The following is a 21,495-nucleotide window of genomic DNA, read 5'->3' on the forward strand; positions in this document are numbered from 1 at the left end:
AGTTATCCACACTGCTCCATGCACTGCAGTGTGGGCTGGGTAAAGAATCACAGGGAAAGTCACTTTCTTCTAACACTGAACAAGGAGCTTTGCTGGAATATAGGAAACAGCACCATGTCTAAGGCAAGCCCCTCTGTCTGTGTCACTGGACAGCTTCTTCCTAGGACTTTCCTCAACCACCCTCCCCACTTAACTTTACAGATATTTTCAGACTGCCATCATGCAGAGCTGATAGGCCACATGGGACTAATTCCCCTCTTTATTTCAACCTTCAGTGGCATATGAGAATGCCACTAAAATGTATTTAATACTTGCTTGACATTCATCTTCCATATAAGCAGTCCCTGATGCTGCCACAGGGATGGGTTATGATCTCTGCTGGGAGAGGAAATAGCTCATCGGATAATGCCAGAGGGCAGTGCCTACAGCGGGCAGGCAGAAGCAGCACCCGTGTTCTGGGTGACTTCCTTCTCATGTGGAACACAGGCCCAAATTTTCAAATGTGATTCCCCATCTCGGTTGCCAACTTGAGGCCAGGACCCGACCCTCAGAAGCACTAAGCACCCAGAGGTCCCTCTGATGCCTGGTGGAGCAGCAGATGCTCAGTTCCTCCCAGCATCAAGCCCAAGGCTTTGGGAACCCAAGTCAGTGGTCACTTTTGAAGGCTTGTGCCTTGGCTGGCATTGTGCGGGTCAAAGCCGCATACATGTCTACAAATAGGGGAACAAGAGTAGGAAGAGAAGCATAGATCACATCCAAGTTGCCCATCTTTTCCTCCCTTAGTGCTCACCTTCCTGTCACACACAGCTTCTCCACCCGTAGTCCATTCAAATCTAGCTGCCTGCCACCGCCAAACAACCTGCTGTTGACTATTCACTGTATCCCTACAACCTGGGTAATACTCAGACCACAATTCCTGCTGCTGTTAGGCAGAACTTTATCACTCTGGAGATAACAACCTCCTCTGTACACTCCTGGGCATCAATACACACTTTTCTACCACTCTCAAAAGCAGGGTGTCCAACTCCTCAGCGCTCTGTGGCCTGAGAGAGTGGAAATCCAGGCTTACAAGGACACGGCCAAGCTTCATTCATTTAGATTTATTTATAACTAAATAAAGTAGCTTGTTCTTTCCCTGGTGCTTATAATTAGAACATCCCTCCCCCTGGCCAGGCTTGCCACTTAAACTGTGCATTTTAACCCAAACATTTCCCTTTAACACAGAGGCACTCTCACCAGGTTTACTATGTTAGGGTCCCACAATGTGCTGCGTGCAAGGCTATTGCCAGACAGCTCACAAGCTCCAGGGTACAAAGCTAGGCTTCTCACAAGCCCTAGGTTGCTTGCATTCAGCTTATTTGGTATTCAGATAACGCTAGTACTGAGTGCCCCTGAGGCACCCCATTGTTAGGCTGTGTATAAACTCTGGTTTAGCTGGTGGGCAGTGGAAGCAGTACAACTCAATTCTCTTTATTGCAAGACCAGATCAGAGGAGACAGGATATCTTCTTGGAGACATCTGGCTGCATGGGTGCTGCTGGGGAAGGAGTGTTGCCTTAAAAGAAGTGCCAGCTTCAGAGGATCCTGGGAGCATGACATCCCCATGCCCATGAGAACAACTGCCTGCCAGGCTAGTTTTCTGTTTGGCAGGTGCCAATACTCGATGTTCAAAGATGGGTGAAGGAAACCTCACAGGGAGCAAATATGGAGTGCTCTGCCTATATTGGACAAGGGGATGTGTCTCTACCACTATGATCACTAGGAAGAAACTCAGAGGCCTTTCAGTTCAGATCAGGTGATTGCTGGCAGCCCACTTCTCTCAGTGTTATTACACTGAGCAGCATCCTAACCCATGACAACCCCTGCTGAGTTCAGGGTTATAATATTCACGACAATCAGAGAACAGGCCTAAAAGCATAAGTGGGCTGTTTGGGTTCTCTCAGGCAACAGCTGCAAAAGCTGTACAACCCAAGCAAGGGGCTCTATGTGTCCTTTTGGACGTTGCTTCCCCCAACGTGTTCAGCTCCCCAAGCAGTTTGAAACTATGCTCATCTCCAGGCTCTAGCGCGGGAAAGGAGAGCAGTGCAAGAGCAAGGAGCTCTCAGCACTGAGCAACGCTCCACCTTGGGGCACGACAGCCCAAAATAAGAAAGAGGAACATTTTCTTTCCCCAAACCAAGAAAAGCACACAGCACAAAGCTCACTCTGAGATGCTAAACATTTCTACATGGTGCAAACCTGGCCAAACCCCAGTTCCCTACACCTGCCAGGGGCAGGCAGCCTCCCAGGAGGACTCTGCCTTCCTCTCCGAATCCCTGAAGACAGATGCTAACAGCAGAAATATTCAGCACTATGGGAGTGGCAATTCCCATGGCCAGGACTACTGCTTGTTTCTGAATTGATCCTAGAAAAAAAGGCCCAATAATTAATTTCCTCTGCCCTAGTGGCTGTTGGCAGAGGCACTGCTCAGGTAACGGGAGTGTTAATGACTGGATTTGCAAAGGTGCTGAGCTACAACAGGTCCCCTGATTTCGATTGTTTGGGGCTGTGCAGCACTTTGGCAAAGACATCCACATCGGTAATCCTTCTCTTTGGCAGAGAGAGGCTGTAACCAATCCTCAGGGTCAAAATACTCCCCACACATCACAGCTGACACCCTCCTGGGTCAAACGCTAGCCTCAGCAAAAGCTTGGGGAGAGTCTGAACCACGATCCAGAGCTCTGACGCTCGGGTCCACATGACTCATTTCTCCCTCAACTAGGTAACGGCTGTAAACAAAGCTGTTGCCACCCCAGCACTGCAACCCAGAGCCTCTCGCTTCACAAAAGTCCCCTGTAGCAAATGTCCAAGGAAGCAGTAAGAGGCCGAAAAGCAGCAGCCACTCTGGGGTAGGCACGGCCACTGACCATCTTGCGCCAGAGATACCAGGTGATCTTAGACACGCTCAATTCCCAGTGAAGCAAGTCACCGCTTATGACGGGCAGTGGAATGAGATGCTTCCTTAAGCGGGGGGGTACTAGTCACAGGAGCCCAGAGACTACAAATGCCCAGAGACGCTTTGATGCGTGGGTTTCCCTTGCTCCCCGTTCAGGGAAGGACTCACTGGGATACACCCCATATCCCCGCTGGCATCTAGGCTCTGCTGGCTTGCTAGTCCTCTATAAATTCCACTGCCGGGAGGTTGGAAACCAAGCAAAGAAATATTCAACCTCTCCAGGCAGCCAATATCCAGAGAGCACAGATGTTCCCCCCTCCCCGCAAGCCCAGACATCCCCAGTCCCGCGGAGCGACAGCCGGACCCACTTACTTGTTGGCTTACTTCCTCACGTCCTTTTCCGCCTCCCTCTGCTGTTGCAGGGGCTCCTCTCTACCACCGTGAGCACAGCTTGGCTCCCTGGCTTTGCCCAGCCCAGGGGGAGCTCAGATCACTTCTTTCTGAAACTCTTTTTGCCTCTCGCCCTCCATCTCTCGGCTGCCTGGCCGGCCTCCAGCCCGTGCTGTCACAGGCGAAGGAGCCTGGCTGACGACTACATCTCTTCCCCCCCCACCCCATCTCCGCCCCCCGCTCGCTTTCTCAGATACAAGCAGGAAGTGCTTAGGCAGATTTCCTACAAGTTTTCATTGTGCGCACATGCAGGCCTAACTTTTTAACCCTGTACAGCCCTGAGAACTGGGGCAAGCCCTGGGTCAGAGCTCTGCAAGCATCACCACCTCCTTTATTCATAATCCCCTATAATCCCCATCAGGGTCTCTTTTAGAAGCAGCTTTTCAACATATCTACACTCTCTAGATAGTTAATACTGATCCTCATCCCCGGAAGCCACTGACTGCAGAGGAAAGACCGCACAGGCAGAAGCACAATACACTTCCTCAAATTGCTCACGCCATGTGTCCTTCCCAGAGGCAATATCCCACAGTCTGTTCAGTTCCTGGCATCTCTGTGGATGCTATACAGATATACCCACCTGCCTACCTCTGAGGAGGGGCATCTGGTGAGAAAATGAACTAGGAGAGGGCTAGGGGACACCTTGGGGAGAGAGATGGATGCTAAGAAATCATAGGCCACCCTACCTAACCCACTGGCCTGCGGGAGATTGCCGTCTAATAAGAGCTAGCTGGAGAGCCAGGAACTTTTGTCACCTGGGCTGCTGACTGAACAGTTGTCAGTTGGCAACAAGATCTGATCACCAGCAACCTGCCTTGGGAATAATCTGCCCTTTACAAAACAGCGGCGATGAGCTAAACTTCTAGGTTTTCCACATTGTTGGGACATCCTTTTCATAAGGGTCCTTGTACAATTCCCTTTGTTGACACCTTGGCTATGGGCCTGCATTTTTTTTCAAGAGTTCATGTCTATAACCCACAGTACTGCTGTATCACAAGCATGCGTGGATCTGGCCTCCCAGCACCCTCAAGTGGGGAAGCATCACTGATCCCATTTCACTGATGGGGAACTGAGGAACAGAAATACGAAGTCCAAGTTCACAGCTAGTCTGGGCAGAGGCAGGAACGGGCGCCAAGTCTCGTGACTCCTAGTCCAATGGCTTAACCACAAAGCCACGTCCCTAAGTTGTTCTATGTGGTATTGTACATCATGTGGCGTGACAGGCAGATGATCTGTGTTTACAAGAATCTCACTCCATCGGCCAGTTGTGTGTGCAAGACATGATAACAAACAGCAAGCCCCAAACAAGGGAGGGCCTAGAGCTAGCCCAGAGGCAGTCTGGTTAAAAAGAAGTTTCCAACCTGGATTCAGCCTCAGAAGAAAAGAAATTCCAATAACACTCGTAGGGTTTCCAGGACGTTTACTTTATTTGCAAAATCTCCTGGACTTGGCAACAGGATACTTTCCATCAGGTGGGACAATGCACAGGCAGCCTCTTGGCAGACTGCTACTGTACATGGTATCATCCTAAATGGGCTATTTTTAGGAGATAAAAGCCCTGTTTAGGGGGAACATGTTGCCTAGTGGATAGAGCACTGGAGTGGTCCTCAGGGGATCTGGCATCCATTCCTGGCTCTCCCAATGACCTGCTCTGACACTTTGGGCACTCCCCTTTCCTTTTCTGTGCTTTTTATCCCTTTGCCTATTTTCTGTTTGCACTGAAAGCTCCTGGCAGCAGATCTTCCTCTCAGTATTCATTTATACAGCGCCTAGTGCCGGAGGGCCCTGACCTGGGTTGAGGCCTCGAGATGCCACTCTAAAACAAATACGCAGGCTTGTAAGCTGGATGGTTTCAGGGCCTGGCAGTGGGACACAGCGCATTTCCCCATCGGCCCCCACCGTAGGTAAGACAGATTATTTCTGACCTAGCAGTGATCCGGCTCATGCAGCACCATTTCAGCCCTACTGGTACCAGTCTTTGCCAGCAAGACGTGAGGGGGCAAGAGCTGTTAGAGGGTGCTCGAGAGCAGAACAAAGATGGGAACGAGACAAGCTGTTTTCTTTAGAATAAGCACTGACTGCCGATGAACACAGCATCAGCATACTGTACTATGTGCCCCACTATCTTTATAATGACTTTGCAGGAAGAGGAAAAAGGCCTTGTAAGAGGGGGAGAAAAGTGAGAGTGTAGTCCAGGAGCTGGGGGAGGAGGGGAATAAAGGAAAGAATTAGTTACAGGCAGACTTGTTTGAGTAAAATAAAAGCCAATCCAGACCTTCATTCAGAACAACTGAACTGCCACGAGATAGGGAAAGGCTGATTCACTGTATTTCTGATCTGATTGGCTGCAGGGAGCATCTAAAACCTCATCCACCCTGGTCCCCTGAGCCCTGAAGTCTTGCTCTGTGCTCCCTAGAGATCTGAAGAGCTCTTACAGGGTTCAGAGAAGCAGCCAGGCTCTTTGGCAATGATCCAAGCTGGACCTGTGAAGCTCCCTGCTCCTGGAAAGAATATTTGCATTCAAGAGCAATGCGGAGCCCCCAGCAGATAGAGGCAGGACACCATGTGGCCCAAGCCACACAGGTAGTAGAAAGCACTCAGTGATTACACATAAGATAAAACCAAAAGAAGAGAGGATTTATGATCACTACCATGAACGGTGGCACTGTGATTACCATGCCGACAGAGTGTCATGACCTGGCAGATTCAGTAAAGGGTTATTAACCCAGCCTGGTCCTGTGTAATTAGTGACATGAGGAGGACAATGCTTGCCAGCCCTGTGCTGTTATTGAAACCTTGGCATGGATGGGAATGTGCTTGGATCAGCTGCAGCCACGACTGGGCGAGAGCTGCTGGACTCCATCCTAAAACACTAAGGAAGGGAACCAAGGCTTCCAACCTTTTATGCATGGATCTGTGCAACCTCGGCACATGCCCTCCTCCCAACTGTAAGCCATGTAGCTGCATGAATAGGGGAAGGCTGGCCCAATGGCTAAAGTACTAGCCAGTGACCTGGGGTTGATTCCCTGCTCAATCACAGATTCAAGGGCAAATGGTCTGGCCTCAGCTTTCAATGGCAAAATGGGGATATAAAAGCCCTGCTCTACTTCTCAGGGGTGTTAAGGGAGACTGAAAGGAGCTTGGATGCTGCTGTATCAGGGGCAGTGTAAGATAATCACTGAGACCCTTTTTCTGAACCTTTTTAGACTCAAAGAAATGCAAAACTCTAGAACTATTGGTTCAGAGATGATAATTGTTTTTGTGATTTCTTAGTTGGTCTAATAAAAGGTATCTTTTTCGGCAAGCTTTCGGGCTCACATGCCTTTCATCAGGCTCAGGGCAAATTAAAAATGGTAAAAAAGTCCTCATAGGTAGGAAATAAACTTCATTTTTGTACAGAGGAAGCTGAACATGGAAGTCTGTCCCTCTGGGTCCATACGAGTCTTTGTGAGTTGCTCTTTCTTGTGCATAGATTCATAGATGTTAGGGCTGGAAGGGACCTCAATAGACCATCGAGTCCGACCCCCTGCATAGGCAGGCAAGTGTGCTGGGTTCAGATGACCCCAGCTAGATGCCTATCTAACCTCCTCTTGAAGACCCCCAGGGTAGGGGAGAGCACCACCTTCCTTGGGAACCTGTTCCAGACCTTGGCCACTCGAACTGTGAAGAAGTTCTTCCTAATGTCCAGTCTAAATCTGCTCTCTGCTAGCTTGTGGCCATTATTTCTTGTAACCCCCAGGGGCGCCTTGATGAGTAGAGCCTCACCAATTCCCTTCTGCGATGGATGAATTTATAGGCAGCCACAAGGTCACCTGCATATCAGGGAGGATTCCTTCTTGCAAGGTGCTCCTCATCCTCATCAGATTTAAGGCACACCTTATGAGACTCAAGGCTCCCCGTGGGAAATGCGCGCTCTTAGTTTTGTCTTGGTTTTTTCTGACTACACAGAAATAATAGAGCAGCTTTTTTTGTTGCAAAGAACTTAGAAAGGCCATGACAGGACCAAATGTGTTTAATGCTATGGATTCTTATTTGAAATCTCTGGGTTTATCTTGTGGATCACGTTTACACACCTAACAGCTGCGGCATCCTGCCTGAGAATCACTGGCCTAAATAGACAGTACTCCCAAGGGAAAGTGGTTGTATAACCCATTTTCATCCCGGTTCTTTATGTACATCTTTTATACCTAGTGGAACGATCCCTGTGAGCCAGACATGTCCGCAGGATGCAACTAGCTCAATTCTAGCCTTCACTCTTTGCAGCATATGGACAATATCCTTTTACATCATGGGACCTGGGACAGGCCTTGGGAACACTCCCAATTAAGGTAAGCAGAGCGCCACAGCCAAAACCGGAGGAAAAAGCCTGATCCACAGTCCTTTGAAGTCAATGACAAGCCTCTTGCCCACTTCAGTTGCCTTTAGATCAGGTCCATAACACTGTGTGAAACGGTGACAGGAACCTAGAAACAGGTCAAAGGGAGCTACTTAGTTGAATGTCAGAGGAAAGAGCTTTTGGAAGGGGTCAGATAATGCATAGCTGGAGGACCTAATCTCTGCAGAAGGAACTACTGCATAATGCTTAGAAATGCAAGGAATACATGATGAGACACTTTGGCAACCTAACAGTGGTGCTTGTGTGTAAATCTGGCATTGGGACTCATTATGGGTCTTTATATTTTAAAGAGAGGTTTTAGCAAATGCAAACGCTACCACATGCAAGTTATGTCCACTTCCTACAGTCGTGAGTACAGCATGCCTCATCCAACACTGCAGCTGAAAAATTCCCCGAGCATTTGCTCTGCAGAGCACAAGAGAGCGTTGTTCTGAGTTCCCAATAATAATAATTTGTGTTGTCACAGCACTTAGGGCAGTGATTCTCAACCCGGGTGCCCTGGCACTGTGGGGTGCCTTAAGATCCTTTCAAGGGTGCCCCAGGGTGCTACACAATGTTAGCACTATTAGGTGTGTGGACAAAATTCACAGGATAAACCAAAGATTTCAAGTAGGAATCCATAGCATTAAATATCTTCTGACCTGTCATGTTATTTCTGAGTTCTTTGCAACAGAAAAATTGCTCTTATTTTTCCATAGTCAAAAAATTGAGTGAAAATTTAGAACTAGCATTTTCCAAGGGGGTGTCTTGAGTGTAAAAAGGTTGAGAAACGCTGACCTGGGGTCCCAGACATGCATTAGGACTGCAGTGCTAGGCGCTGTACAAACTGCAGAACAAAACAGATGCAAGTTCTTTGTGATCATGCAAGATAAACCTGACCTAAATTCTGACTTTCTCTTGACTTAAAAGCATCACCTGTATACTGCACTGTACCACAGCCATACACAAATTCCACCTTCCTCTACAGTAAGTGGAGCCAGCACAAATCTGGCACCATCATAATCAAGTCCCACAGCACAACAGAAGCCAAAGAAAGCCACCTGATATCAAATCTAAACAATGAAAGGAAACAAGAGCATTAAATACAGAACTCTTAGGAGTAACCATTGCAGAGCACTCAGGATGCAAGACTATGAAACCATTTTGTCCACGTTCTGGACAAGAGCAGGATTTCAATGAAGAAATGAAAGGAAATAACAGGGAATTAGGCAGGATATAAATCCTGGATTTGTTTAAGTGTCTAATTGTACAAAAGTTAAGAGGTCTTTTAAAAAAAAAAAAATCCTACTGGTATTGGGACTAACATCTGAGAGAGAGCATGCGAGAACTCTTTTGTGGCAGGCTTCATCATTGTTGTTTATTGGCGCTCAACCTCATCAGGCTCAAGGTGCCCTTTGGAAAATGCCAGCTCTCGGCTTTCACTAGTTTTTCTGACTACAGAAAAATAACAGAGCAATTTTTCTGTCACAAAGAACTGAGAAAGATCCCGACAGGTCAGAATGGTTTTGACACTCTGAATTCCTATTTGAAATCTCTGGATTTATCTTGTAAGACTGCTAAAATTGCACAGCACTCTTAAAAGGATGCCCTGGCAATCACTGGTTTAGTCTAGTGTAAGACAGCTGAGGCTTCTAGGTGCTGCTAATTCAAAGAGGAGAAGGCCTACGGTCTCATTCTTACTAGATGTAAACTGGTGTACCTTCCAAAGTACTAGACTGATTTGGGAGAGCTTAAGATCTCGCCCTTCATTTGCTTTTCAACATCCCCGTTAGGTTTTGCACATCACCTACGGTGAGGCAAGTTTCACTGGTTTCTCGTCAGGTTTGCTTGTCAGCTCTCATTTGCTAGCACAATGCTGCAACAGCTAAGTGCCAAAAGGAGTTGCTTGCTTTCATGATGCGATTTAAGGCTGATAATATTTGGTGTTTGGAAAGCCTCGGCTCCCAGAATTAGCACCTTTGCGAAAGCAACTCGGCTCTAGTTTTCCAAGTGAGCTTGTAGCCCTCACGATTGCAGAGAAAAGCTTGAAAAAATGGAACTGCTGAAGGCTCAACATCCACCAGGCAAATAAAAAGAATGAAAATTTGTTACTAAAAAAAAAAATACCCTCATGAATTTTAAGGGAATATCAAGGTCTGAATACTTAGGTTTGGCAATATTTCAACCATAGAGGAAGACTTTTAAAAAGCCTCTTTCCATTATTCTTTTTTTGCAAACTTTTCTAGTGACGTTATTTCTGTGAAGGACAAGCTTTCACAATACTACTACTACTGTTAAAATTGCTCTTTTCCTTTAACCGATTAGCAGATAACATGTGTGATCACCGTAACTATAAATACTTTGAGCAGAAACTCTAGCATGGCTTCTTATTCCCACTCCACATTGCTCTGAAGGCAGAGTGGGGGACTCTCAGGTCTGGTTCAGAGTGAAAATGAAAGCAGCAGTCGTGGCTAGAAGACAACCAGCAAAATGATCAGACCAAAAGCCCTGACCTTCTCTGAGACTGCTGCTCATTGCTGCAGCAGACTGTGCTATCGGGGGAGAAAGATGAGCATTTGAGACAGTGCATGAAGAAGAGTGGAAGAATAATCCAGTCCTGTTTCCTTCCAGCCCCAACAAATCTGAGGATGACTATGCTAGGGTTGCCAACCCTCCAGGTTTGCCCTGGAGCCTTCAGGAATTAGACATAAATCTCCAGGAGACTGCTGCGAGTCACCCAGAAGAAAAATGATAGGACATTCATTAAAATAAATATTAAACATTGAATCCGATTTATACAGTACCCCTGTGAGGTTTTAAAATGTAACAGTAATCTGCATTTGCCTTCCTGACAAAAGTCTGCACACTGTAATTAATGTTGTGACGTCATGTGATGATGATGAAACTTCCCGGAACAGATTGAAACAGAGTTGGCAGCTCCAGATTATGCACCCCAGAGGCTTAAACAGGACTTTCCTGAGTGACCCAGCCCTGGCATCACAGCCACATCTGATTGTAAGGGGAAGTGAAAGGATAGGAAAGCACCCTGCCCCCATGCTGAGGGGAGAGCCCTGCTCTGCTAATGTGATTATCCTCCCTGGCTGGCTGTACTCTGCTCCCCCACACACATGCAGACAAAAGCTCCATGCAACAAACAGGCTTTCCCTTTGGCAAAGAGCACCTTCAGGAGCTCCATCCAGCAAACTCTGCTGGGCTCAGGCACTGGTAAACCTGGGTACATATTCCCCAGACTAGCAAAACAATCACTATCGCTCAGGCCAGTCCCCAGCATGGCATATGCAAGCCTTGTAAACTCTACCCAGGCGCATTCCTGGAGCCACCTCTCAGTCCAGACCACTGCTAGCTGCCCGGCCCATGCACTGTTCTGCTTGTTCCCTGCTGTCCCAGGCTGACGTTCCCCCTGTCCCGACACAGCTTAGCCAGTACACAGGACCAAGACCTGCCATCCTTTCTGCTCTCCCAGCCTAGCCCACCATGTTGCTCTGCCAAGGAGCCTCAGCCACTACCTGCACCCACTGAAGTTATCCAGCTGCAGGAAAGGACTGCTGAGCACGACAGACTGGGCCAGTATCAGCAGCTCTCCCTAAGGGTCTGGGAAGGCTGGGTACCCCCATTCACCTCCTAGAGTCAGCCCTCACCCTACAAAGGGGTTCAGACAACAGAGTGCAGTGGGCAGACAGCTGCTAAGCCCCATTCAAAACTGAGGCTAGGAGGCCGGTACTTTGTTGGCAAAGCAGTTAAGGGCATCTCATCGAGGATCCAGAGCTGTAAGTCCGAACCGTGCCCCAGATTCATGCTCACAGCCAACTCCAGTTCATTCAACTATACCTGGATCACTCAGACTGAAGAGCTAGAGACACGATGCTGGGCTTGTCATGCCTTTGTGTGCCACTGGCTACAGAAACTCAGTCTTACCACAGTCCTGAGGGACCTTCTAGTCCTGAGCATGTCTCCTCATCTTTGACTGTCCTAGCCAGTTTGGGAAGAGAGTGAGGGCATCAGGAGTCCAGCAGGGACAGCACACAACACCTTTCAACTACCAGCCCTCCAACAACTGGCCTAACTTCCGCTACGTCAGTCCTCCTACCCTGAAGATTTCTGCACTGTCACATTTTGGCATGAGCCCAGACAGCCCCAGAAACAGCACCTTAGAGATTAAAACCTAGTTACTCCAAAGCACCTGTCCTGGACCAAAGCTAAGATGGTATTTGTGACCCCAAGCAGGATTTGAATCCTGGTCTCTGGCAGAAAAGAGCAAACTACTAGGCACATATATAAAGGTGCTGGGACCTCTGATGACTGGCTGGCTTAATGGAACTGCGTCTCAAAGGTGCCACTCAGAGCAGATCACAAGGCTTAATTTTTGGCTAGTCTTCCATTTATCAGCCCCCAGAGAGAGACCAGCACCCAGTGACACAAGGCTATGGAAATCTGGAGGTGGGCGGGGGCTCCCCCAAGCCTCTCTGTCTGACTGACAAGATGAGCTGTTCTGAAACTCTGGTATTCATTGAGGCTCAGATGAGCTGGCCCTGGGGCTGCTCTGCTTTTGCTTCCTGTGCCCACACCTTGCAGGAATACATCTTGGGGCAGGTGGGAGCACAGAGCAGGAGGGGTTGGAGGAGAAGCAAGCACAGAGAGAGACTGGTCTGTGCAAGCCCTGCCCTGGCTCCGATGTGCCCCTCTGCTGCTCATCTCCCACATCTGCCCAGAGGGGAGACAGTCTCTCCCTGAGCAGTGGATGAATCTGCAGGTGAGTCAGTGTTGGAGCAGCCCGGTTCAAGCCTCAGGGCACACGCGTACCCACCTGCTGTCAGAATGATCCATGCTGGAGCAAGAGGGAGTACACCCCAGGGCAGGTACAGCCAGGCATGACAGCAGCACTGGGGTTCCCAAGAGAGACAAATGAGAGACTTAAGGGTTGGAGCCTGGAAGCCTTGGAGTCAGCAGGGGTGTTCCTCAAGTTATATGGGGCAGGAACAGACTCCAAGTTAGAGAGAGCGAGTGACATCAGCAGGTCCCAGGGAGTAAGCAGATGACCCCCAGTGTGCTGCACCCCAGCCAGAGGGACCCACTCAAGGCAGACAGCTGATCTCCACCTCACCCACTTAAGCTGCCCTGGGCTTTTTACTGAGCAGATCACTAAGGGCACTGGTGCAGCAGGGACCTGAGGGAGCTGGGCTGAGCCATGCAGCACCTGCCCCAGGGGGCACCAGCTGGCAGCCCTGCAGCAAGCAGAGAAGAGCAATGAACAGACAGCTGTATTTCCACACAAGCTGCAGCAACACGCAGGCAGGCAGAAGGAGAACTGCCCATGGGGCAGGGGGGAAGGGGACAGAGCTAGAACAGTGACATGGCCCCACGCTGCCCGCCTCCCTGTGCAGGCACTGGCTGTGCCTTCCCCATGCAAGCCCCCCTTCCTCAGCAGGGACTATGGCTCCACACTACCCCTTTCCAGCTAGGCTCAGCCTGGCACCTCCTTCCCCTGTGTTCCTAGCTCCCATGGTCACAGGCTGCCTCACAAGCCTCCAGCCATACAGCCCTCTCCTTCCCTGCCACCTGCACTTCCCCCACTGCCAGCTGCATCCAGTAGACTGGGCACTATCTCTGCTGCCCAGACTTCAGCGCTAACACACAAAGAAAGGAATTGCATCTCAAGGGACAAATTAAATAAGCCTTCCCCAACCCCATCCCCCTGGGAGCCAAGCTACCTCTCAGTAATGGCAGGACCTAAGAGAGCAGGTAGTAGGCACAGATTTCCTCTGCACATTAACTGTTCATATTGCAGTGGCCCCATTTTTGCCAGAAGTCTTTCCCCTTCTCCCCATGCCATCCTGAGGACACTCAGGCACTTGATTTCCCCCAGCCCTTTCTCACTCAGCACTGGTGAGACTGCAGCTGGAGTACGGCGTCCAGTTCTGGGCGCTGCACTTTAACAAGGATGTGGACATGCTTGATAGAGTCCAGAGAAGAGGCACCCGTATGATCACAGAATTGCATGGCAAGCCATACGAGGAAAGTCTGAGGGACATGGGACTCTACAGCTTGAAAAACAGAAGGCGAGGGGGACAGGGGAAGTGTTGGTAGCAGCTTACTGCTACATTAGGGGAGTACATTAAAGGCTCGGTAAACACCTGTTCACCAGGGCACCCTTGGGGAAAACCAGGAGTAATGGCCACAAACTCCTGGAAGACCATTTCAGGCTCAACTTTAGGAAAAAGTTCTTCACAGTTAGAGTGTCCAGATTGTGGAATAAACTCCCTCCAGAGGTGGTGCAATCACTTGCTCCAGAAATCTTCAGGAGGAGACTGGACAGTCACCTTGCTGGGCTCACTTGACCCCGGTTGTCTTTCCTGCTTGGTGCAGCGGGCTAGACCCAATGATCTTCTGAGGCCCCTTCCAGCCTCACAATCTAAGAATCTATGAAAATCAGAGACTCTTTCTGTTACTGATATGACCACGGCAGAGATCATTGCCACTCGAAGAATACACGTCACTCTGGCAGAGGGAAGAAGCAGGGAAATACCACAAAATAAGCACTTTGGGCCCAGGATTTTACTAAGTTGCATACCATGTTGCTAAAACTCCATGGGCAAAGCAAGGATAGGATTTTGATCTTGCTAACCCCTCAAACACACCGCTTCTGCTGAAGTGAAGTAGCAGGTATGACATACAAAGTTGAGCAGTTGCAACTCTATCCAGAGGAATCAGCCACACCTCCCCACCCACACACATCCTAATGCACTTTCACTTACTGTGGTCCTGTAAGAGGACTGTGCAACTTGTGGACTGAAAGATTTCCAGGTTTCCTCCAGTCCTCCCATGTGGCTGGTCCACTGCACCTTCACATTTGACCCCTGTGCCTCCTGACTACAATTCCCCATCCTAGAAGAACTTCCCCTGTTTGGCATTCAGGCAACGATAGGAGAATAAGCAAAGCAGCACACCCTGGGGTTGAAGCAAGCAGCAATAACACCCTTGGATTTGATCTATCCATGTCAAAACCAAGCAGGATCATCTCAAATTAAGACTCTTCTCCCCTCAACCCCACCGTGTCACAACAAAGGATTCCCTGCAGTGGTACAGCACAAAATTCTGATGTCAGCGACTCCAGAGTAAATCTGCAACGACTCCTTTAAATTCAATGGGAGTTCTTCCAGATTAATTCTGGGGTTACATAGATCAGAATCTGGCTCACCCATTTTGCAGTGTGCTGTCTCCTGTTGCTCAGCAGCGTTCATGGTTTAAGTTTATGTTTTGTGAACAAGTCTTTACCAACCCCTTAGACCAACAGAAATCATTCCACAATTCACTTTTACACTCCAGCAGTGAGAGATGTTTCCATTGAAACACCATCCCTCCACCCTAGCAGCACCTCTCTGTCAAATACCACAGTAACCTGCTGGAATCTGACAAGTGGACTGTGAAATTGACTAGAAAAGGGCCCACAAGGACAATGAAACTGACTAACCTGTCACTGAAAATCTTCAGCTCAAGATCCCTCAAGTTAAGGAGATAGCTCCATACAGGTCACTGAAATAAAGGTAGTGTTGACAGCTCTTGCAAAAAGCACAATATTTGGTGTATGTCACACAGTCCCTTCTCCTGGAATCAGCTGAATAGTGAACGAGCCTCTCTGCTTTCAATGTCTTAAAGCAAAGTAAGTTTCTAAGTTTCTGGCTGCAGAGGGTGTTTGTGCCCAAAAGCTTGTAAAGAACAATTTTTCCAACCATTTAATTGGTCCAATAAACGATATCACATTTACCCAAAGAACCTTGTCTGGCTGCAGAGAAAAAACTTAAAATAATGACTTGAGTGCAGCCAACAGGCCTAGCTACCAGGAGATAAAGAGAAAGACCACCAAACTTTCCACCAGCATTCCTAAGCCAATCTCATGAGTTTTGAGGTCTGGCTCATGATTTTTTGTGTATTTGTGGTTGACAGACCTGAAAATATGGCAAGGTTTTCCAAAGGTGCTGAACTTCTCCCACTGATTTCAATGAGATACAGAGGTGGTCAGTGTCCTTAAAAAAAAAAAAATAAAAAAAAATCAGTCATCTTCCTTTAGGGGAGACACAAGCCTAACCTAAAATATCGAGTCTGGAGCTACATCTCCAACAAAGCTAAGTGAAAAGCAAAAAGGAAACAAGCAGAACAAGCTGTGAAAAGTGGATTGTTTAAAAAAAAATCTTTAAGGTTTGACGACCAAATCTCTCATTCTGTACAACAGAGGAAGGCGTGTTGTATATGGTCTTTAAAACTGGCAGGGTCCCTTTAACAGGATCCAGACCAGCATTAGCAGGATAGACCCTTACATCAGGGCATTCTCATGTGCCCAGCCGACAAGCAGTCTCACCACATTCCCCATTTCTGATTCAGTTTGTGTTTTTGTCTATGCCACTAGCATTAACAGCACGTCAGCATTTCCAGTCAAACCCTCTCTTCTGGGGGGATTTTAAGTAGACCAAAAGAATGTACTTCAGGCTGATACTTGGCAAGGGAAATTCCTAGTTCAGAAGGGAATTATTTCTGGTGTATAAAATTTCTTTAAAAGGAAAAGAAACCCAACCAACATAGATTCAACAAACATAAAAGAGAGTAAACAAATGTAAAGCAAATCCTAACTGCAAATACTCAATTCATAAGTCTTTTACAGTACTTTTAATCAATAGAAAAATTATCTTATAGTGGGATGGATGACAAATCATATAGCCATTAATACACATAAAAAAGCTCAATGCATGATTTATTCGGCACATCCCTGCCTACCTTAAACATTCAAAGCACAGAAAGAGAGAGTAAAGGAAAGCCTCTTGCATCCCCTGAACCTTTCATGTTCACTATAAATGGTCTCAGTATCCCACCTGGACACTCCAGAAGGCTCTCTTTCATCTCCTACAGGTTTTGATAAGCAGCACATGCTCTAATGCCAGCAAACCCAGGTTTTAACAATCAGTGCTCAACTTCTTACTCTTTTGTGTCTATTGGTCATGCTGGCACATAGCCATGCCTTCCACTTGGACAGTTCCCAAGTTCATTAAAGACCACGCAATTAGTTTAATCACTGCTAGAATGAAGACACCTCATTTGGAAAGTAGATTAGATGAGCAAGGAACTAGGTGCACAGGTGCTCTTACTCTTTTAAACACAAGAGGAGAGAAGTTGTTTCCAACATGAAACTACAAAGAGTAGAGCTAGGGTGTAATTTGTTCCCGAGATTGGATTTTATCCAGGTTACAAAGGCTTTAACTTCATCTTCTGCAAAAGGATCCATGGATCCATAATGACCAAGTGTTCTGGACTCTTTGCTATCCTTGCCATCAGTTATGCGCAGAGGGCTCACGTGGCATTAATTCTTCAAGAACCTGATCCTACTTGCTTGTGTGAGTGGTACCATGGATTTTAACAAGTCTACTCACTTAGGTAAATGTGGGTCCCATATTTGGGGCCTTAGCAAGAGCCCAGTGAAAGGCTTCCACTGACTTCAGTGAGCCTTAACTGAGCAGCCTGCAATGGCCATCATCTAGCAAGCCAATATCTTATGAGTGAAAGTTCCTGCAGCTGAAAGATCAAGCACAGTAAGATGTGAGCAAAGGCTAGAGACCCATCCGGATTCTCAGCCCTTGATCCGCATCTCCCAGCTCTTTGTCCATAAATCAGCCCTTCTCAGCAGCCCTAAGTTATGCACTCAAGAGAATCCTGTAGATCGCAACGCAACTCTGTAGCAGGTCCCTTTCTTGGCCACAGCTGAACTGACCCTGGGGTTGTTTGCTGAACCAAAATGATGCCTAGCCCCAGCTGACAGCCCTGTCACACCAGTGCAAGGACAAGTAGCAGGGGGATGAGTACTTGTGGTACCCTGCACCCATCTTCAGGGTAAAGCCAAGACCCCAAAAGCAGGAGGCCTCTGCGCATCACTCTAATGCAGCCTGACAAGTCTCCCAGACACTAATTCTGCTCAGAACCATAATCCTGGTTTACACAAAGCTGTCGCTGCCATCGAGGGGAAGCCGGCGCTTAAGAGAGAACCGCACCAGGGCTTCAGAGAGACCGCTGGGACGGACCAGGCAAGGGGCCCGGTTGATGGGCACGGAGCAGGGCTGACAACTGCCAGCTCAGTTGCATCTGGGCGTGCACGGACTGGGGACAGCAGCCGGCACAGGAATCCTTGATGAAGAGCCACCTTTTAATTAAGGGGTCAGCATGATAGCAGATCCCTTTCCACCCCTGGGCAGCCTGCTTTACAGAGAACCGCTTCCTCCGGCTGCCTCCGACCAGTTTCGAAACCTTTTTTTCTTGCAAAACAAACCGGGGCCAGGACTTTGCCATCTGCCAAGCCCATGGAAGGAGCCTGTGGCTGGGACCACAGGACGGGCAGCGCCGAGCACTCTCAAGGGCTCGGAGAAACCCAGGCGTCCCGCCTGCCCCGCACCCCTGCCTCCCCGCAGCCCCCGCCCCGCCAAGGCATGTGCTGCCCGCGGCTGGGACTGCAGCCTCCTCCTCCTCCTCCTCCTCCTCCTCCCCTGCACCGGCCCGGCCCGGCCGCTCCACGTGCGCGCGCCCGCCCGCCCGCCGGTCCCACCTGCACGGGTCGATCGCGGCGCTCCCCGGTCCCGGGAAACAAAAGCCCCAACCTGCGCGGGGCGTGGCCTCCTGCTCATTAGCATAATGAGCATCATAGCATCCTCTTGGGTTTGGGATTGGGTGGAAGTAAGAGGGGGCGGGGCACAGAGTCATCCCCTGCCCCAGCATCGGGGCCCCCTGGGCTGCTGCTTCCCAGCGCCGGCGACGGGGGCTTTCCCTCTGCACCCCCGGCCTGGGGCTTCCTCCTCTCTCTTCCGCCTCTGCTCCGGGGCAGACGAGTCCTGGGTCCTTTGGGTAAATCCGGGCTCTTTTATTAGAGCACCTCAAAGAGTTGGGGGAAAAAAAGAGATCTTTGCAACTAGAGGTTTAGGTTGTAGCCGTGTTGGTCTAAGGACAGACAGACAAGGTTCCTTGGGTGAATTTGATATCTTTTATTAGACCAACCCAAATAGTTGGAGAATAGTTATTAAGCAAGCTTTCGGGTTCAAAAGCCCTTCGTCAGAGGCAGGACAGGAGCACTTGTCATGTGCGAGGTCATGGAGTCACAGGCTGGGAAGGGACCTCCAAGCAGGACCATCTCCAACTAGATCCTCCCAGCCAAGGCTTGGTCTAGCTGGGTCTTAAAAACCTACAAGGAGGGAGATTCTCTCCAGGTCTGTTGCAAAGTCCTGGGGGCCAGTGTTGTAGCAAGGCAGGGGGCAAGCAGGGCAACCGTCCCAGTGTTGAAGTGAAGGGGTGCCAACAGGTGCTGCCCAGCTGGGGCAGGGTGCAGGATGGAGCTGCAAGCAGTGCGTTTGGGGCAGGGAGAGAGAGAAAGGCGGCTCCCACTGCTGTGTGCACTCCCAGGCAAGCATGGGGGGTTGGGGCATATGCCCCCTGGATCTGTGTGTGGAGCAAGGGTGCACTCCCACTGCGGTTTTTGCCCCATTTGCAAACTTTATTAATAGTTATGGCACTGCTGGGGGCCCTGGCTCCTCTCCCTTTTTGGAGGCTGGAGACACTGGGGTAGGGTTTCTTGGTTTCAGAGTGATAGGGTGGGAGGATGCTGGTGTCCAGATACCTGCTGGGTGCAGCGTGTGGTTGCTGCCTGCACCTGGTCGGATGTTGCCCAGCCAGGTCTCTGAGGAGGAGTCTTCCAAAAGCCAGTTCCCCCTAGCAGGAGGCTGCTGCCATGCATTGTTGTGAGCTCTGTGTGCCACCACCTGAGCTAGGAGAAAATGACCCAAGTATGGATCCTGACTCCTACCTTGGACCCCCATAGGCATCCTGTATCCCAGGGCAATCCAGGTAAGAGGCCTTGGAAGATCCAGCCTCTGAACAGACAGCTGTCTGCACCCTGAGCCCCAGTGGCGTTCTGCTCTGATTCCCATTAGCTCCGGTGAGGAGAGGGCCCCAGGCACACTGCTGAGCAGCTCTGATTCCATGCAGTAGGAGCCTGCGAGGAACACACACACTTGCCATTTATTGCCTACACTGACTATCCCCCCATTCAGTCCTATCTGTAGGGTGAATTTGGTGCATCTGAGTTACGTTTCAGACAGTGGTTCCCCATCAGTTCTCCAGGGGATGGTGAGAGCGATGAATCCTAACCACTAGACCACCAGGGAACTGCTATCAAGTGATAAGATCAAGTGAGATGGGGCATCTGAATCCCAATGCCTCGACCTGAGGCTTGCACATAGGATGTCTGCTTGGATTTGGGGAGTATCCAATGCCCCAGACTGATGGCTCTGGGAGGGAGAATACTTCCCAGGGAGTAGAGCCCCACAGACTTGACAATTGTGTTCTGCTCAGTTGAATTTTGGAAGTTGACTGTTGAGCTTTTCCCAATTGAATTGGGAACTAATTTGACCTTGATAAAGATTTTTGTTTTAAGTTCTCCAGGGGATACTTGCTGGGCATGGCAAACCTCATTTCTAGCAGCTTTTAGAAGTGCCAATTGACCACATTAGCACCAAGCCAAAAGGAATCCGTCTTGTTGGAGTACCCCTTCTTCATGTGGGCAGAGGTTGTGGTCGCCTTGGGGCTGCTGAGGGATCGTGAACAGGAGGCAGCTTTGTCCACACCATCAGGGGAGGTGATCATGAGACTGTTTCTCTGTTAAGGAGTGGCCCACGCTATGGGAAAGTTTAAGGCCCCTTGATGTAGGAAGTGGTGAATTAATCACTTGTGTAGGAAGAACACTTTGCAGTGTACATCAAGGGCAGCTCCAAGCAGGTCTGGATTGCTTATACAAAGCAACCCTGCTCCAGAGCCTAGATACTGGAGGGAAAACACAGCTAGGAGCACAATGACTATACCCCTGGTTTCCAAAACAAAAGTGTCTACATACCTGGTGATGCCTCCCTGCCAGGGGAAATGAGCCATGAATTGGGATTGCACGTTCCAGCCGGTAGAGGGTGCATTGTGCCAAGCAATGAATGGGAACATTGCGTGCTAATCACTGTTCCCAGCCAGGCACATCAACAGGGAGGCAGAGAATACAGGACTTTGCAGATCAGCAGGGTGGGAGAAGCAGACAGGGCACAGCAGATCCTACTTTGGAAGGCCCCCTTCATACCTGCCTGCAGTAAGAACCCGAATCTGAAAGCCGCTGTAGAGAAAAAGAAGCTGCCTGGATGTGTCACGAGCAACGAACTGCTCTACCCAGTGAAAGAGTTAGGGACTGATGCTCTGGCAGCCCCACATGGGCTGGGGGCATTTTAAAGCATGCTCTTGAGTACCTCCAGGTTGGAGAGTACAGGAATCTTGGGGCCATAGCAGGTGCTGCCTGTCCCTGTGGCTGCTAAGGCTGTTGCTGGAAGCTAGTGCTTTGCCCTGTTGTCACAGGTTTCTGGAGTCCCTGCCTGAGCCAGGGCTGAGGTGTTGTGGATGGGGAGTCTGGACTCCCATTTCACCCCTTCTGCTCAAGGTGGTGGCCCATCAGCAGGGCAAGGCTGGAACTGCTTGTGCTACCACTGCCAGGTTGTATCTGCTCAGAGGGGCTTCAGTCTCCAGGCTGGCAGCAATTCTGGATGTGGCCTCCAGGCTCTGCATCACTTGGCTCTGAATCTGTGCAGCTGGCTGTGATGTGAACTCATGTTTTTAAATCTCAATTTGGTTCCCCCTTGTACTAACTGCCCTGGAGTCTGAGC

At 49.3% G+C, this 21,495-nt stretch overlaps 1 protein-coding gene across 6 annotated transcripts in view; it reads right to left on the bottom strand.

Moving 5' to 3' along the window:
- The window catches only part of AKNA (AT-hook transcription factor), a 58,330-nt gene extending 39,899 nt beyond the window's left edge, over positions 1-18,431 (bottom strand). For 2 of the 6 annotated variants that reach the window (XM_014608217.3, XM_014608215.3), the window contains exon 1: positions 3,307-3,521. The gene's annotated coding sequence lies outside the window, so the exon portion shown is untranslated. Of the gene's footprint in view, positions 1-3,306; positions 3,523-15,723; positions 15,802-16,546; positions 18,190-18,359 lie in introns of those variants that run through there. The other 4 variants (XM_059715553.1, XM_059715554.1, XM_019475842.2 and 1 more) reach the window with 4 other exon arrangements.
- Between the last annotated feature and the right edge of the window lie 3,064 nt (positions 18,432-21,495).

This window comes from Alligator mississippiensis, chromosome 12 (assembly GCF_030867095.1).
Source record: "Alligator mississippiensis isolate rAllMis1 chromosome 12, rAllMis1, whole genome shotgun sequence".
NCBI classification, from domain to species: Eukaryota; Metazoa; Chordata; order Crocodylia; family Alligatoridae; genus Alligator; species Alligator mississippiensis.